Raw genomic sequence first — 18,286 nt, forward strand, 5'->3', positions numbered from 1 at the left:
AGTCAAAATCACTACCTGAATATAGATGAGGAGACGCGGGCTTGCTGCACAGAAAGCTAGAACAGTGTTGTGAACAATAAGCCCCATCGACTCTGAAAGTGGAGATTAGCCCGCGTATGACTGATCCCACCCTACCCACCCCTCGCCCCCACTACGTGACCCTTCTCTTTCCAGCTTAGGTTTGAAAGCTTTTAAGAGGGATTCAGGATGCTGAGAACTGGCACTCTACACCAGAGGGACAGGCTGGAGGAGGAAGAAGAATGTCATCCCCTGTACAGTGGGAACTTTGCTCTGGGGACCCACTGAGCAGTGACGGTTGGGCGTTGGCCAGTCTTCCAGATCTGCAATCCTTTGGTCCCCTCTAGAGCCTACTGTGACATCTGCTTGCACATTATAGCACTGTACTGAATGAGTAAATGGAGTCACTCATTCTAATGTGATTTTTCAAAAATACAATTGAAGCTACCTGACTGTCATGCCAAGTTCATTACCTAATGGGGTGAGGTCGGAGTAGAACTTTACTAACCATAATTCCGAGGTGCAAGGTAAAAATAGTAATGGTCTGATAACCCAGACTTGCTTTACCTATGAGCCCCCTTCCCTACGATGGATGCAAAAACGTCAATTTGCAAGTTACCTATAGCTCAGTATCGTGTCGTATAAAAAGGGGGTTTATGGTGTTCATAAGCTCTTTGTCCAAAGTTGGAACTTCCCATATGTTTTCTTTCAACACAGAGGGCCTTGCTTGCCTCTGTTCTGCAAAAATGCCATGTGTGTGCAAATAGATGCTTAAGTGTCCACATGGGAGCAGTCTGGGGACCTTTGTTTTATTTATTGTCTGTTTGGTCTGCATTCTCTAAGATGTCTCATGCCGTCTGATCATTGAACAAGTAAGTGTCCATGGATGGGTGGCCGGTCCTGCCTTGTGCTTTGGGTGTTGTGTGGGCAGCCACTGCTCAAGTCAGGGATGATGACCTCTGACCATGAGTTTCCCCACTCTGTGGGTGCTGTCCTGACCCAGGCCTGTCCTAGTCTACAACTTGGCTCAGTACTGGGGTACCTGCCCACCCCCTACCACCAGCTGGAGCACAGGGGCTTCTGGATCCCTGGACTATGGAGAATCTATTCATTTACCTAGATATCCATCTACCTAGATGGCTTCCCCAGCCAATTCCACTTCTTACATCTGGTCATCTGGCATCGTGAGAACCTTGGGCTTCTCTTCTAGGGGGCTTGCAAATTTCTAGAGAAGTGAAGAGTAACACTTGTAAGGGGTGTCTCTACTGCACTCCTCCACAGAAGTTCTACTCTGATATAAGAGATGGTAGACATGTAAGATATTCCTAGTAAGGGGCGCCTGGGTGGTTCAGTTGAGCATCTGACTTCGCCTCAGTTGAGCATCTGACTTCGTGAGGTCATGATCTCACGGTTCATGGGTTGGAGCCCCACGTTGGGCTCTGTGCTGATAGCTCAGAGCATGGAACCTGCTTCAGATTCTGTGTCTCTCTCTATCTCTGCCCCACCCTGGATGACACTCTGTCTCTCTCTCCCTCTCAAAGACAAACATTAACATTTTTTTAGGATAGTCCTGATTTTTCTCTCCTTTTTAATTTTCTTCTTTCTTCTTTTTTTCTTTCTTTTTCCCCCTCTCTGTCTTCCACAAGTCCACTCTTCCCTTGAATCTTGGTGGACTCTTTCCTCCCTTTCAGCCTGATGAGTCAGTCCAGATCCCCTCCACTTCCTCCCTCGGAGGTCCTCACCCACCCCTTTCTTGGCTGCGGGAATGGCGAAAGGGCGGTAGGGAAAGAACCTGCATTCCTGAAATTACTTTGCTAGGGTTGCTGTAACAAAGTTCCACAGAGCAGGGAGCTTAAGCAAAAGAAATTTCTCATCTCACAGTTCTAGAGGCCAGAACTCTGAAATCAAGGTGTTGACAGGGGTGATTCCTTTTGAAGGCTGCGAGAGACAATCTGTTCCAGGCCATCTCCTTGGCTTGTAGGTGGCCGTTTTCTTCCCTATGCCTTCACACCATTCCTCTCTCTAAGTGTCCATGATAAAAATTCCTCATCTTATGAGGTTACCAGTCATATTGGATTAGGGCCCACCCTCTTTTAGCTTGATTACCTCTGTGAAGACCCTATACCCAAATAAGGTCACGCTTTGAGGTACTAGGGTTTTGGATATCAATATGTGAATTTAGAGGGCAGTGAGGACCCAATTCAACTCCAAATAATCACCAAGGAGGGAAACAACATTAATAAGCATTTCAAAGTACTTCTGTTTTCCCCCCACATTATATGCATGTGCTAGGATAGAGTGAGGGAGCTGTCAGTACTCTGTGGATGACAGTCATTGGTGGCTTTGAATGGAATTGGAAGTTGTTTTATCATTTTTTTTTACACTGTTACCAAGGGGACACTTTGAGGTAATAACTCTATCAGTGAAATTTTGAACTGGGGAATGAATGGATGTGGCAGACTCTGGAATCCATGAGTTTCCCAAGCTTTTCTAGGGTGGGAAAGGGGGTGAAGACACGGAGGGGATGTTACATTTTTTTTCTAGAAATCCCTTGGAAACCCTGCTCCATTTTTGTATGAGATTCTGTATATTGAGGAGACAGCTGAGACACCATTTACAGGTCCAATTAAATATGGAAGGTGGGGGAGAAGGGGGAGGTCAGGGATGGTTGCGGTGAGTAATTGCCTGCTCATGCCCTGTCTCTCTCTCTCTCAAAAATAAACAAACATAAAAAAATTAAAAAAAAAACAAAACAAGACAACACAGGTTCTGATTTACTATTCACTAGGTGGTGTGGTTGATAAACTCACTTTTGATTTTGAAGTGCCTGAGGGACATTCAAGAAGAGATGCCCTATAGAATGATCCATGGCTCTGTACTCTATGCAGAGCATTTAGTGCTCAACTAGCAAAGGAGGGAAGCATTATGATCCCCATTTTACAGATGAGGAACTAAAACTCACAGAAGTTATTTAGCTTACACTACGTCCATATGAGACCTATATGATTCCAAACCCAAGGACTCAAAGTGTTCCCAGCCACCTGATCTAAGACAAAAGCAGCCAAGATACTGCAGGGTTTTATGCCTCAGTACCTGGTGTTCATTGTCTCGCTGCTTTGAAGGATGAAGAGGTGGGCGCAAAATAAAATAAGCAATAGGCAAAAGTTGATTAAAAAGTAAGAATAACAAAAGTAAGAATAGCACCAAAGCTCGCTTTGCAGAGAGGGGGCATTTGAAAGTGAATAGCCCCGACTATGGGCAAAGGACGTTATTTGATAGGGTTTTGGTCCATCCCCGCACCCCCTGCCCCAATATTTTTTTTCTTCATTGGCCCGATAACCATAAGTGCTGAGTTGTTCATTTCTCTGGGAAACACGAGGGGGCTGTGGGGGGGGGGGGTTGCGGTAAAAACCTAATGTTTGTTACATTTTTAAGAAAAGCTTTACGTCTGTGGGAGTTTTTCTCGTGGTCAGACCTGAGGGAGTTTCTCTCAAGGTCAGATGTCCCCAGCACTGTTTTAAAATGTGTGTTTTTTCTACATTTAGGGACCTCAAGTCCTAACCTTTCCCTCTGTACCTATTTAACCTCATCTTTCCGTATTGTACAGGGACTGTTGCTCTTTACTCAGGACACACACGTGTCCTATTTCGACTTGCTCCCTCCCAGATCTGGAAGCTCTATAAAGCAAAGCCTTAACATGAGCTCCCACAGCGTTAATGTTTAAAATAACATGGGAGCCTAGAATCGCTACTTGTTAATCATATGTTAGGAAGTACGCTCACCATGTAGTATGATCTTCAATATATTCTAAATAGCTGTAACATCTAGGTTAGAATTCACCAGAATTTTGAAGAACGGTCTGCTTCAAGGGTTTACGATTTGGCCAGGTTTGCTAAATTTCTGTTCTTTCTTTTCTTGTTTTGTTTTGTTTTTAACGTGAGATCACTATTGTTTTCAAAACAGCAATTTCTTGGAGGTATCTATACTTGTTTTTATGGTAGCCTTTAAAAATGTTATGGTGTTCATTATACAAATTCAAATTTTAAATCCTTTTTAGAAAGTTAAATTCTTTAGTATAAAAATTTTTAATACACTCTGCTTGGGAGATAGTCTTCATATTGTATGGTAAAAATGGTATGCTAACTTTGGATAAGTTAAGTTATAGAAGGATAAAGAAAAGTCTTTTTGTTTTCAAGTTTATTCATTTATTTAGAGAGAGTGAGAGAGAGCATGTACACATGAACAAGGGAGGGACAGAGGGAGAGAAAGAATCCCAAACAGGCTCCTGACTGTCAGTGCAGAGCCCCACATGGGGCTCAAACTCATGAGCCATGAGATCATGACCTGAGCTGAAATCAAGAGTTGGATGCTGAACTGACTGGGCCACCTAGGTGCCCCAGGATAAAGAAAAATCTAGTGATTTCTAACTCAAACACACACTGAGGTTAGAACAACAACACAGTTATCTCTGGCCTGCACGCAAAGAAACGGTCTACAATGAATGACCTGAAACAAGGATTCTAAGGGAAAGCTGGAAGTCACTGGGTGCTCGTTGATGGAACACAGGTCATTACCCTTTGAGGATGGGATACAAAATACGGCCAACAGGCTGACTTTAGTTTTTGGCCACATCACTAATTTAGGAGATGGGTGCCAAGATCTGAATGCTTCCTCCTAACAAGAAACCTGAAAGAAAGAAGTAATCAGAAGAGACTGCTATGTTTTCTACTTGAGGAAGGAAGTAAGGCAGTGAAATGCCTTCTCTGCAGACACAGATGTACGTGGGTGAATGAAAAAAAAAAGTAGAAAAATGAAAAGAGATGGAATGACATCTGTAGCTTTAAGTGAGCAAAACCACAAATGGAGGTTATTTGCTTCTAATTTGAGTTATACTTGAGTATGTATTTCCCAATAGTAGGTACTACGATGTGAACTCTCTTTTCAGAAAGACTACCGTAAAAATTTCACCGATTACTATCTCTGCGACCTTGGGCATGTTCCATAGCTTTCCTAAGCCTGAACGTTCTCAACTTGTACGATGGAAATAGTATTTATACCTGCTTCAGAGCACTGTGAACATGAAATGCAATTATGTTTGTAAGGTGCTTAGCCTAACATCTGGTCCATGACACGCAGTCAATTAACACAAGCAATTACTATTATCCTTATCGTTTGGGCACATCTAGTCAAATGCAGCTGACATCTCATTCCGAGCTATCTTGTTTCTTTTGCCCTGCCTTCTGGTAGAAAATTACTGGTTGCCTCTGGGTTCTGGCTCATCGAGGAATTCTGCTTCATGAATACTCTTCTCCACTCAGCCATTGTCCTCTGGTTAAAGTAGAGGTCAGAGCTCTGTGGTATGGGATAGAGTCTGAGGAGACCAGCTCTAGAGCAGGAACAGGACGTAAATCCCTACAGGGCCCTCCTCCATTTGCCACAAATGTGGCTTTCTTTTCTGTTCTTCTCCCCTCACATCTCTCCCCCGGCATCCCTGGTGTCTTTCCCCTTCCCTCTAACATAATGGCTTTTTCTTTTATCATTTGTTTTTCTAATTAGATCTTGAACCAGCCAGAGTGACAATGAACTCAACCCAACTGGGCTATTGGCCGTGTGCCATTTCCATTCTTCTGTTTAGCTCCACAAACCCTCAGATGGGATAGGGTTAAGATCAGTTAAGATGGCTTAACTGAGCGGGGCCACGTCAGTGTTAGGCCCTCACTCCTCCATACTTTTTCTGAGCCCTCCTCACTCACCCACCTGTTGTCCTGTGTCCTCTTGTGTCTGACCTTCACGTGTGGTTCTCAGCTCTGATCACTGATTCCACTGGTCTTGCTGAGAGCATTCGTCGTCTCTGCCTCAGACGCTGAACTCTTTATTAGCTCCTTTAACACGTGTTCTGCTATTGTCTTGACTGTCCTAATAATGGTATATTTGATTCTGTGCCAAAAGTTGTAGATAGGCAAATATTCAGCATCTTCAAAACTTTTGTGAATGGAATAGTCAGTGCTCACTCTCTCCTACCCTGCTTCTCCATAATGGAACTAGGTAAGCCCGAGTTCTGCAGAGGCTTTAAATAGAAGTTTCCGTGGTGATCGGCCCAGGGAAGGAGTGCTTTTCTCACCATCCTGACTGACATCTTCACTACTCACACCTGTAGTATTTCATACAGGTATACACATGATTTGTATAGTTTGTGGTTTAAAAAGCTGCTGAGTAGATGGATGGTGTTACCTTCCTCATTCCTTCGGGGTCAGAACCATGTTACAAAGAGTCCTGAAGCTTATGCCGTATTTGGAGGCTCTTGAGGAAAAATAATACAAAAATTGTGAATACAAAATTAATATTTCTCCAAAATTAAAAAAAAAAAGCAAACTATAACAAATTACAATTTTTGAAAGCTGGAACCCCCCCCCCCCCAATCATCATACAATTCAGAAAAATGACCTCTCTTTATTGACACGCCTCCATAACATGTTTTCCTACATTTTTGGTTACATGCTCTTTAATTGCCTCTTTATATGACAAAGATTTCACAATATTGTTCTCTATAGTGAGAAGATAAAATTCATCCTTTTCTCTAGCACGTTAATAGAAATTGGTATCTTTTTGTTGACGGCTTAGAAAAATTTTTGTCTCATTAGCCCCACAATAAAGCCACCCTGCCTTCTAGTCTTTCTCCTTCTTACTACTGTCCCACATAACTATTTATTTTTTTCTTCTCCTTTCCTTTCTTCCTTCCTTCTTCCCTCCATCCCTCCCTTTATTCCTCTGTTCCTGCATTCCTCCTTTCCTTCCTTCTTTCCTTCCTTCCTTCCTTCCTTACTGCTTGCCTATCTGCCTGCCTTCCTTCTTTCCCTCGATTGTAGAATTCTTGGAGGATGGGGGAAACGGGGAGATGTTGGTCAAAGGATACAAACTCTCAACTATAAGGTAAATACAGTCTCAGGATGTGATATACAGCATGGTGACTTTAATTCACAATACCATATTATACAATTTTAAGTTATTAAGAGTAGATCTTAAATGTTAACACACACAAGCGCGCACACACACACACACACACACACATACACACTGCTAATTATGTAAAGGATGGAGGTATTAATTAACCTTATTGTGGTAATCATTTTGCAGTATATATGTGTACCAAATCATATTGTATACCTTAAACTGACATATGTTCTATGTAAATAATGTATCGATAAAGCTGAGGGGAAAACTCCAAAATTATTAAGAGTGACTGCTTGGACTTGCTTGGACTTTTGTTCCTTGAGTTGAGTTGCTTAACCTCTCTGAACTTAATCACTTGTCTGTGAAATGGGAGATAATTATAATGCTGATCTCAAAGAATTAACTAAGATGAGATGTGTAAATTATTTAACTGACACATACTGAGTGCTCAGTAAATGTTAGCTTTTGTTCTACATAGATACAAAGCAGAAGAGAGGTCACACTCTTTGGGAATATGGGACAGAATATACATGAAAAATTATATCTTGAATCTTCATAGTAATTGCTCCCAATAGCAGGTGGCAAATGTCCCAGCAAGACAAAGTTGTTTGGTATGCCACATATGTGATTGAGCCATGCGTTAAGTGCTAAGATTTGGATAAACACAGTGGCAAATGAAGGAGACATATCTGTTGGAGATTGTCACAAAGATATAGGCATGAATTCTGGAAAATGTGTGGCTGCTTGCACTACAATAGAAAATTTTAAACTGTGTTTCCTTTGAACACAATAAGCTGGACCATAGATTTAAGCCACCAAAATCAACATTTAGCTAGCTTTGTAAAATTTCCCTCCTTTCACCAAATTAAAGTCAATGGATAAAATTTTCCCTGCTTACGAGTTTTTAGCCCAATTAAAAAACAAAACAAAACAACAACTTAGGAGCTGGCTTCCACTGCCTTGCTGACATGTAATAGAAGCAAGAAATACTTAGGCAATGAATATTCAACAGAAAATTCTGTAAATAAGTGGCAAACACCATTAGTAGGCTGGCACAATTGTCTTTCTCAAACCCCTTCTGTTTTTATTGTTTTCCATGAAAAACAATAGAATATTAGATGTTCCTATCAGCCTCCCTTGAGAAAATCCTATTAGTAGAATGGTACTGGGGATTTTTTGAGAAAGTTTTTGCTTTTCTGACAGGGAGAGACAAGGCTGGTAAGACATTTTCTCCTCTTCCTCCTGTCTTGGCTGCAGACATATTACCTGGGACCAGAACTGCAATCTTAAGACTAAGAAGGAAAGAACAAGAGACTGTAGAGACACCGGCCCTGGCATCACAGACCCACTAAAGCAATGCCATCAGCCACAGGGTTAGAGCAGAAACAAAAACAAAAGGAAAAACGAAAACCAAAACACCGAAAAACCAAAACAATCTCATTACTCATGTTCCGTAGCAGTTGAGGTGTGAGGTTTTGAAGCAGGTAGCTTTTTATGCCACTAAGAGTTTTCACTTGTGTCCCTAAACAGTAAGTCAGGGACTTTGAGTCTTTCATCCAAACTATCTATGTGACCCTGATCAAGTTACTTAACCTCTGTTTTCTCATTTATAAATGGACCATTATACCAACCTATCTTACAGGGATATCGTGAGCTCCAGTAAATAAGTCTAAAGTGCTTCATAAACGCTTAATGATGATAGTGATCAGGCAAGCAGAACCCCTTTTGTAGGACACAGAAATGAGCTGCTCTGAAGAAGGTATCAACAAAAATAGACAAGGAAAGAGTACACATCTTCCTAAGGAAAGGTGATCATTTAAGCCCCGAGTATCTAATTGAAGACTAAATGGAGAAGATGATGGTGTCATGATTGGGTTTATTCAGAATGCAGTTCAAGATTCATCTGTTGAAAAAGAGACTTATTTTATTCTCTCTGTAGATTGTACGGTACAGGGAGTCGTGACCAGGGAATGGGAGTGCCTGCTTCTCTACAAAACAGCTCACCTTTTAGCCTCTTTCTTCAAATTCTGCTTACATTTTTTTGTCTTTGATAGAGAAAAAGAATCAAGATGTAAATAGCTAAAGATGGGACAAATGCATACAAACGCTGTCATTTCAGAAAGCATTAAAATTATGTTCTAAATCAGATTTAAAATGTAGGTATGCCTGCTGGAAGCCTGTTTTTTTGTTTTTGTTTTTGTTTTTTCTGTGCGTTCGTAGGCATCTGTGAGTTCTCCTTCAGTGATAAGAGTTGGATTAATTCAGGTAAAAATTTCAAACTCTGTTATTTCCTTTTGCCATTTTTTTTTCCTTTTTCTTATTGTTAGCAGTTTTCTTGTTCCCTTTAATATGCTCTCTATCATTTTAAAATCTTTACCCGAGTAGAGAACCCAAGGTAAATGTTTAAATGAAACCTCAGAATTGTTCTGTCCATATTACATGCATTTCAATGTTTTCTGGGGCTGGATAGTTCCGTTGAACAGACATATGCCTAATGAAGCCAAGTATATGGTTTCGATCCTGGCTAATGAACTAGCTAGATTTTCACAGAGAAAAATTCCACTCATTAGGTGAAAGCTGTGGTTTCAATGTGTTAGTATGTTCAGCTGATGGTCCCAAGTATGAGCAGGTGTGCTTCCATCACTCAGAAATCAACTCAAGGCAACATATTCTACCCAAAGAAGAGAAAGGTTAGCGTCTACAACATCATAGTTGATTACAAAAAGGTGAGCCTGAAAAGTGAGTAAAACTCTAGTTTGCACTTTAATGGGTCTTACAAAGCTTTGCTTTTGACATTTTCTTCGTTTCTAACTTTCCAGGGAGCCTGCACTGATCTGGACTAGTAATTTCTCTGGGGCTCAATGCATCCACACTCCTGAGGAGGAAAATGACTGGCGATGGGTTCATATCCCACTTGCGCCTTCTCTCTGGATCTAGACAAGGTCTCTTTTCTTTTCGTTGGCAATTTATGAGGTTTCTTTCATTATTAGTGACCAGTAGGCTTTGGCCCTTTCAGGTAGATTGGATGAGAATTGATGCAGGGACTGACTCTTTCCATACTCTCAGATGTGCCTTTAGCAGACTTGCTTAATAGATAAGTATATCATAAAGAATTGTTTTCCAATTGCAATTTCAAATGGCAAACTTGCACTTCTACTTTTTTTTTTTTTTTAATTTTTTTTTTTTCAACGTTTATTCATTTTTGGGACAGAGAGAGACAGAGCACGAATGGGGGAGGGGCAGAGAGAGAGGGAGACACAGAATCGGAAACAGGCTCCAGGCTCTGAGCCATCAGCCCAGAGCCCGATGCGGGGCTCGAACTCACGGACCGCGAGATCGTGACCTGGCTGAAGTCGGACGCTTAACCGACTGCGCCACCCAGGCGCCCCGCACTTCTACTTTTTTAATGCTAACATTAAAAATTGTTAAAATCTTATATAAAATATTTGCTTGCTATTTATTTCTTTTTAATGCACAGCTAGTTCTTCAGGTACATCAAGTAGCTGTCCAAAGTATTTTCCTTTTCTTCCCTGAAATGCACATGCGCACACACACACACACACACACACAGACCCTCACACTCACCTTTTCCTCCTACATTCATTCTTTGGGCTAATTTACTGTCTGTAATTGGGAGCCCATGTTTAAAAATATCCAGTATATTGTTTGGTAGGTTTGAACTAAAATGATTTTCTTGTTTATATGATTTCTTAACAATACAAAAGTAATACACATCACCATGTTTCATATTAATAACTCGGTGCTTCCTGAAGTGGTTAAGTGTACTTCTGTAAACTCTTTAAACTTACCCCTTAATGAGTTTCTTATTCTAATGGATCTGATTTTGGTAACACATTATGCATCTTGAATGACATATTTAATACTTATCCTTTAAGAAGTTATTGGCAAGATTGTAACTATAAGTATTAAAGGTCTTTCCTCACCTGTTAGAAAAAAATAAAAGGATGGGGGAAGAACTGTATCAATTATCATGAAAAGAGGAGCAGATAATGTCCTTTCACAAGAAACACTCTTAAAAGATAATGAACATGAAAAATTAATTAGATTTCAAGTTGGAAGTATCTTTCTCTACTTGATGAATTTGATAGTGCTGCTATTGCTACCTTAATGCATAAAAGGAAAAATGTCAAAATTAATAAGATAGTCAAGAATAAAGGGAGCGGAATGGTTATCTTTGAGGGGGCTGAGTACTCACTAGAAATAATAGCTAATTGGTATAAAGCTAACTTCGGAAAAGAATCAGGCAACATTGTTTTAGACATCTTTGACTGGCATGGTTTCTAAAAACACTCTAGTTTGCAGAGATTTAAATGCATTATAATGGAAATTGGATATCTTTGGACTGAGAAATTAGTATTTGTGTCTGGCTTGTAACTTATAAACATGTTGTTGAAAGATTTTTATTTCTTGAGAGGAAATGAGCCAGACATTTAGGATTCTCATGCCTTTCATATTCCAATTTGTTCTTTCATAAAATTAAATATTTTTTTTGAGTTCAAAAAAGATTTTTCCAGGGCAGATGTGTGAAGAGAATGAAATGAGAGTTTTTATTTTAACCTCCCACGTCTCTCTCCTCAGTGATTATTTGAAAACCATTTACCTCTGTGGTGATAAATAAAATCTGGAAACCTGTCATCTTGTAGCTTAATTAAAAAGTTTAAGAAAAATATTTGATGCCTTATTTGGAACAGCCTGGACCAAATGGCTTCTTGAGGCCCCTTCCAGTTTGCAGAAGACCTTTTTCTATAAATACTTTGATGTCAGGATTAGATCCAAATGATCAAAAGAATTTTCCTGGCCTCAATCACCCTATACACTGATACAGAGTTATCATCTCTTTTTATGTGTCAAAAACACAATGGATGGCATACTGGTGATGTTTCCCAGGCGATGTTATGGACAAAGAAGTTTAGTTCATCTGTGTGAAAAGGTTCTGTGTCAACATTAGTCTTCAAAATTTTATGAAATAGGGTTTAGAGAACACAGGTTTGTTTGGATGAACTGATAAATTTAAAAGCAAATAAAATATTTGGGTAAGTAGCAAGAATAATGAGATTAGAGACCAATTTCCTTCTAAATTCAGAGGAAACATTCTCTTGAATAATCTGAAACATCATAAGCCAGACTGTCATTAACAAACAAAACAAATCTCAAAGAAGAATTCAATTCAGGAGATCCATGAGGCCAATAAGTGCCTTCTTTGAGACTTCCAAGTCTTCTGGCTGGTGAGATCTATCCTCAAATGTCAGTCATGATGGTGGAGGCCACATTTGTTCTTAGATTATTGCCATGATCTTTGGAATCTGTGACGTATGTGCTGGGGAGGAATTTTGCCTGGATTTTGTTTATATTTTAGACTAGTTTGAGTCTATTTTCTGATTATGGCTTATTATTATTTTTTAAATAAAATAATGCAGGCTTTTATTAATTTTATGAAACGAATAGGAAGCTCTGTAAAGAGCCTCATAACAACACGGCTTAGAGAACATCGCTTTTGTTCTCTCGTGCAACACAGCCAACATGAGTGTTTCTGGTTGTTGAATAGCTCTGCTCCACACACTTTCAGACATTTCACACTTTCTGACACACCTTCCATCTACAATGCCTGCTTTCTAGGTTGGCTGTGGTCACCAGCCAGAAAGGAGAAGGAAAGAATTCAAAGATCACGCCTGATGGAAGCTGAACATTACTTCTGTTCATATTTTATTGGAGAGAACTTAGTCACATAGTCACGTGTAGCTACAATAGAGCTGGAAAACATGACTTAGCCATGGTGCAAACGGGAAGCAAGAAAACGCTTTGGTGGGCCGCTAGGAGCTCCGCACATTGCTTGTCAAGAAACACAGTTGAGTCAAGTACAAAGGAGAAAGGAAGAATCACCCTAAATTCTACTACCTAAAATAGTTTGGTGAATATCATTCTGCACATCTTTTTTTTTTGGACAGATTCAGCACAGGTGGACAAATATTTTAACTTTGAAAACATGCAACCATTCTCTCTATAAAATACTACGTTTAATTTTATTTAATTTATTCAAATTTTAGAAGAAAACACATGCTGGGGTGAAACTTAAGAAATTACCAGCATTTGTTAACCCAGAAGAAATTGTAAGTTTTATGTCATCCTGCTATTGGCATGATTTAAAAAAAAAAATTATTTCAAATTTAAATAGTGTTTGATAGGCAATCTGTTAGGGGAGATGAGGTGATAAGGGCTCCTCTGTTTCTTTTCACTCCGCCTTCCCTCCCTCTGTCTCCCGGTTTTTGTTTCAAATTATTTCTCTTTGTCAGCACTGTGGCATTACATTTTGTTCTGCGGACATAATTCCCTCTGTTAATCATTATGAGTTCTCTATTTAAATGGAAGCAATGCTCAGCACTGGTTCTTTTACCATGACTTTTCCATTACTGAGTTTGCTTTTTAATTTATCACTTGGTTGGTTGGATTTTATTGTCATGTAGTTTTAAAATTTTTATTTACTTTATTTTTTAGCAAAGGGATTATAAATTCCCGATCCTCAGAGCTCTTTCATATTTGAGAATGCCGCCTTTATACTCGAACAGCTTGGCTGGGTGTACTACCCTTGGTCACACGTGCTGCTCCTTAAAATGTTACGGACATTGTTCTGTTGACTGCTGGGATTAAGTATTGCCTCGAAAAAGCATGAAGGCCAGCCTGATTTTTCCCGCCGTGGAAAACTTCTCCTGTGGAAAAAGTTACTAATATAGTGCATATATAAAATACCATAGCTGTGACAGAAACTGTGTGCTCAGCAAAACTTCACGTATCTCCTGATCTTCTTCCCAGGATCAGTTTGCTTTCCTTCTCTCGGAAGAACTTTGATACTGGAGCGTTGATTTCTACACATTTCTTGCAGTCTGAGGCCGTAGGCATGGGGCTGGCGGAGAACTCTTGTAGGACTAAACCTGAAGAGGTGCTGCTTTTTTTTTTTTTTTTTAGATTTTTAAAAAATGTTTGGTACAAAAGTCCACTCTGTTCAGAGCAGGGCACTTCCCACCCCTGGGCTTTAATGTGTTTCTTCCTATTCAGCACACCTGTTCTGGAATAAGGTTCTCCCTGACTTTGCTGAGTCCTCTGGTGGTAGCATCTTCTGCTGATGCCTACTTTCCATAAGGAAGCTTCTCCCCACCCTGGGGGACACCAGCAGGACTGTTCCACATGTTGCCCACTTACCTTTCTTCAGAAGTACGTGGAGGTATGAGTGACATTAAGAGTCCATTATCTAATTTCTCAGGCAAGGCACCACAAACAATGCTTTAATGATCAAGCGGTGCTCTGAAATCTCACCATGAATTTTCATCATAACTGCAAGCAAATGGCTCTGACCCATAATTTTGAATTCTCTCTTTGGTTTGCAAACAATTTCCTCCAGAGTGCATTGCTTTCTACTTCACAGCGATCTTGGATATAAACATGGATCTAAGAAAAATGAAGCAAAACAAAAGACCCTCTTTGAAATGTATATCTCGTGTAGCATTGAAGACAGCTGCTTACCCTGTTTCAACCCTGCAGATCCTGGAGGAAATGGCAGAATGGCCGCCATCGAAAAATAACAAACACTGAAAAGTTTTGACAAGTTGACTATAATTACTGCAGCTGCTCGCTTCATTTTTAAAAACTGCTGTTACGTAGCAATTAGGAAATACCTGTTTTAGGAGTTACAGCCTTTGTGTAGCTGCTCTTTCTTTTCGTCTCCTCCATTCCAGGGAGAAGAGATTGTGTCTAATAAATCCCATCGTCATCTCCGCCACTTGGAACTCATGGTCGTGCCATTCGTGTCAACAGAGGACCTGGACCAAAATAATCATGACCCATACCTTGCTCATCCTCAAACTCCTTACCATTGGCTGTTTCCCAGGAGGAGCTGGGAAGACCAGAAATGCTGTGTCAAGCAAACCCAGTTTTCAGCACCTGTTTCAGATGCATATTCAGGGCCTCTGACTAGGTGCGTCTAGATGGCAGGCATGTGACATGTGGACCGTTGTCATCACAAGTGGACTACTCGACAGTTTCTGTGTGCCCTTCTGCCAGCTTGGCCCAGGGCCAGCCTCAGAGTCCGGGAAGCTACTGCCAGTCCCTCAGTATCAGCACATGAGCTGAAACTGATATGTCATCCTTGATAAGTGTAAGTGACCAGTTTTTAAAATTAGAATGGATGAAACATTAAAGCCCCCTTTCCTTCTTAATTCTGAAAACATTTTAGAATCTTGGATTGTCAGGTATTCCTCAATATGACAACTTTTTTTTTAAGTTTATTTGTTTTGGAGAGAGAGAGAGAGAGAGAGAGAGAGAGAGAGAGAGAGAGAATATGAGTAGGGGAGGGGCAGAGAGAAAAGGAGAGAGAGGATCCCAAGTAGGCTCTATACTGTCAGCTTGGAGCCTGACCGGGGCTTGAATTCACGAACCATGAGGTCACCACCAGAGCCAACAACCTGAGCCGAAATCAAGAGTCCAACGCCCAACCAACTGAGCCACCCAGGCACCCCTCAATGTGACAAATTTTGGTTGCATCAGAGAAATACAGGAGTAGCAGTGAATATTCATTTACTCATCCATGCGTTCAGTCTCTCCGCAGATACGCTTTGAGTGTCTACCAAGTGCCGAGCAGTGTGACTGCTGCTGGAAATATACAATCTCTGTCTTAGAAGGTTCTCAGTCTAGCGAGGAAGAGGAATGTGCACACGAGAATGTTGGCAGGGCCCCAACCTAGGCTTGCAGAACAGTCTGGGGGAGTCACTGTGGCTAGAAGGACTGGGACTGAGAAGTCACACAGTTCCAGTTCTCTTGAACTGGACCCTGAAGCAGATGTCAGTATGATTGTTTGACTTGTGATTTAAAGGTAACTTTAATATTTATTATCTTCCCTTCTTAACATAACTAATTAAAATTTATCACAAGTCACAGCAAGAGAGCAGTTGATAATTGTCTTTTGGGACTTGCTGTAGCTCTAAAGCCTTACTGAGAACCCTCCAGAGAACCTTCCTCATGTATGTACAGATGCCTTCCTTCCTGAGCAAGGCACAGAAGCACAGACCTCTCTCTCTCACCTCAATTCCATGCATTTTTCATGTCTGCCTTCCTATTGTTGCCAGTGAAGGTAGAGACTTCATCAGACTCGCTCAGGGGCTTTCCACATTTTATTGACCACAAGCATAGCAAGAAATAAATTTAAAGTTTCAAAATCCATTGTAACAATTTGTATTTTTAAAAAAGTTGTTGGTCATGACCAAAATATTGATTTTATCAATTTGGCTAATTCAAAATTTGAATAAAACTAGTCTAGACTATTTAGGAAAGAAAGTAAAGCCAGTGAGACTGTAAATCACAAAGCATCTTTCTAAACCAAATAGAATTAATTTGGGAACTGTCATTCTACTTACCAGGAATTGTGTTTCGCCTGAACAATGGCATCATGAACTCGGGCCTGTTTTTCTTTGTGTTACCCCCAAGCTCAGTGCCAAATTTAGGCTTCATGAGATTCATTTTCTGTGTTATTTTCACCTCTGACTTTTATCTTTCTTCCTTTTTCCTGCAGTTCTGAAGCTGTTTTAAAAAGATTCTGTTGTATTATTTGTATTTGTAAGGTGCATTTCCAGCTTTCACCTCAAGATGCAAATAAATAAATAAAATCAATATTGTGCTGCTGCTTTTAGTGCAGACAAGTGAGCACTGAAAGGCTCTGAATTCTGTATCATGTTTTGAATTGCTTTGTCTGAATTATGCAGATGCTCCTTGCTTTTAATGTGTTTGTACCATCATTCCATTGTGACTAGTTCAGGCTCATGCACTTGAACTTCCTTAGTTACAGTGTGAACAGACACTCAGGAAAATGGCATAGAGAACTTGGAAATCTGCACCTCTCTCCCTAGGCAATGCTATACAGGTAGCTCCATATTTCAACGTGTTCTTATGGAACATTGTGTTCCAATTACCTTTTATTGTAATTCACACGTTGTTATCGTAGAGATTTTGACAAGAACAAAAGTCTCTAGTGAAAATTTGATGCATTTATACATTTTTTAAAAACCCTAAGCATGCTAATTACTTCCATGATGGCATGCCGTGTGTATCCCTGAAAAGGAGGTTTGGCACTTTGGAACATGGGTGATGATGTCACTACCCAATGGAAGGGCAGATATTTGCTTATATGCATTACATATGGTAATTCTGTCCCACATGAAAACAGGCTTTACGCAGCCCAGTGGCGTAATTACCGAAGCCAGAGAAGGAAGGCATGTTAACATCGAGGTACTGGCCCAGAATAATTCACGGGTGAGAACAGTCACCCGCTTGTCTGGGAGTCTTGTGAGGGCTTCTGTGTTTCACCCATGTTGGTTTCCAAACATACTACAGATGTTTTTCAAATGAAGAGGGGCCTAAAACCAAAACATGAGTAGGTTGTGTTGGGTTTATCTATGGTACAATACTCGTCATATGTGTGAGCACCTGTGCTGATTTCAAATTTTTAAGCAAATGTTGTGGGTTTTAAAACACGAATACTAACAAATAGTTCAACAGAAAACAGTGCGTTCGGATGCCTAGCACTGCGTTGACTGAGTGCTTAAGAATTTTTCAAAAATACACATGCAAGCCATTCCCAGATTTCCCAGCAGATTATTAACTCCTGGAATCAGATCGTGCAAATGGGATATGTTATTCGGGACTGAAGGAGACCTGGACAGTTTATCTGTGCCTTTGCTCATCTTATGCCACTCTTACTACCATTATTGTCATGAGCTTTTCTTGCAAAAAGAAGGGAGAAAAACCTATGCAGCAGTAACAGAGGGATGACGATTGACGTCTCTGCATCCTCCTCCTGCCCCTCTGTCAAAACCCCCATAGCTCTGTTGAGGCTTGCCAATCTTGTTCACTTCCTCCGCTTCCTCTTATGCTTAGAAAGAAGTTACTAGAAAAAAAACTCAACAAATATTCACTTACTACCTCCTGGGCACTAGCCATGGTGCTAACCCTGGGGAAAGAGCATTGAATAAACCAGCACTGTCATGTCCTTCCTGGGGCTTATAGTTCATGAGGGGATGGCCATTAAATAGGGACTTACAAAGGGGATTCGCGCTTCAAAAATTTATTATCCATACTTTATTCTTATCAATCCCAAGACACTGAAATGCTACCGTTTTCTGTTTTGTAAGTCAATATTTTCCAAGGGGTTCGATTTCTGATGAGTGGCATTTCAATTTCATGACTTGAAGAAATGTCTTAAACCGATGCTCGAATGGTCTCCTGAAGAATCTGCAGGGAGCCCCTTCTAATGTAT

This window comes from Leopardus geoffroyi, chromosome A1 (assembly GCF_018350155.1).
Source record: "Leopardus geoffroyi isolate Oge1 chromosome A1, O.geoffroyi_Oge1_pat1.0, whole genome shotgun sequence".
Classification (NCBI taxonomy): Eukaryota; Metazoa; Chordata; class Mammalia; order Carnivora; family Felidae; genus Leopardus; species Leopardus geoffroyi.